The following is a 1,199-nucleotide window of genomic DNA, read 5'->3' as shown; positions in this document are numbered from 1 at the left end:
GGTTAAGCGTCCGACTTCAACCAGGTCACGATCTCGCGGTCTGTGAGTTCGAGCCCCGCGTCAGGCTCTGGGCTGATGGCTCAGAGCCTTGAGCCTGTTTCCGATTCTGTGTCTCCCTCTCTCTCTGCCCCTCCCCCGTTCATGCTCTGTCTCTCTCTGTCCCAAAAATAAATAAACGTTGAAAAAAAAATTTTTTTTAAATAAATAAATGGCACCAAGCTCTGCATTGGTTCTCTAACTTTGTTTGCTCAAGCAATAGCCTATCTTGTACATCCCTTAGATCAATAGGTATAGTCTTACTCTTTCTGAAATCTGTATTATATTGTGCATTCTACTCCTGCTCTTGGTTATTTGTGCCTTGTCTTTTCCACTTGATTCGTTTTTGCAGTGGTTAACAAACCACTTTTGAAGTCTTTTGAAGGAATGACTTTTTTTTTTTTTACAAGAAAACAAATCTACACCTTTATTTATTTACTTTTCAGTTAGTTTAAATCCTTGAGGGGTACAGCATCACAAGGATTCCAATGCCAATGGCTTTAGCAGGAAGGTTGCTTCGGAATTTGGTGCAAACCATGCCACTGTTTCCTTGAGCACGAGTTACTTTTCCCCGGATTACTCTGGTTTCATTCGGTTTGCCACCAGGAGTCACTGTGTTGTTCTTTGCTTTGTACACATAAGCACATCTCTTGCCTAGAAAGAATTCAGTTTCATCTCAAGCATAATCAACACCTTCAATTTTAAGAAGAGCTGTGTGCTCTCTCTGGTTCCGGAGACCCTGCTTATAGCCAGCAAAAATGGCTTTGGACCACAGCCTTCCAGACATATTTGTCGTTTCAGGAGTCCTGTTCCCAGCAGGCCTCCACAAGTTCCAAGATGGTGGAAAGAGCTTGCTCTCTTGATAGGCTCTATTATGTGACTGTATTCTATTTTATTTAATCATTTCTAATTTTCTTATTCATCTTTGGGTTTAATTTAATGTAATTTAAGGAATTGAGGTGAATTTCATTGATTTTCCCCATTTCTTCTTTTCTAATGTGTTTGTGACTATAAATTTCCTATAAGTTTTACCTCATCTTGTTTCTTATGTTTTATTTTGATTATAATTTAATTCAAATAATTTTAAAAGTTCAATGGTAATAATTTTCTTTATAATCGTAGAAGGAGGTCCCATGTACTCGGCACTCAGTTACCCTCAATGG

General features: G+C 38.7%; 1 pseudogene; it reads right to left on the bottom strand.

Annotated features, from left to right (window-relative positions):
• Positions 1–448: 448 nt before the first annotated feature.
• On the bottom strand, positions 449–895 carry LOC112851053 (large ribosomal subunit protein eL33 pseudogene; annotated as a pseudogene).
• Positions 896–1,199: the final 304 nt, after the last annotated feature.

Source organism: Puma concolor, chromosome E2 (assembly GCF_028749965.1).
Source record: "Puma concolor isolate L17-30 chromosome E2, mPumCon1.1.hap2, whole genome shotgun sequence".
Taxonomy (NCBI): Eukaryota; Metazoa; Chordata; class Mammalia; order Carnivora; family Felidae; genus Puma; species Puma concolor.
The sequence above is the reverse complement of the archived record's forward strand: the minus strand, read 5'-3'. Positions and strand labels throughout refer to the sequence as shown.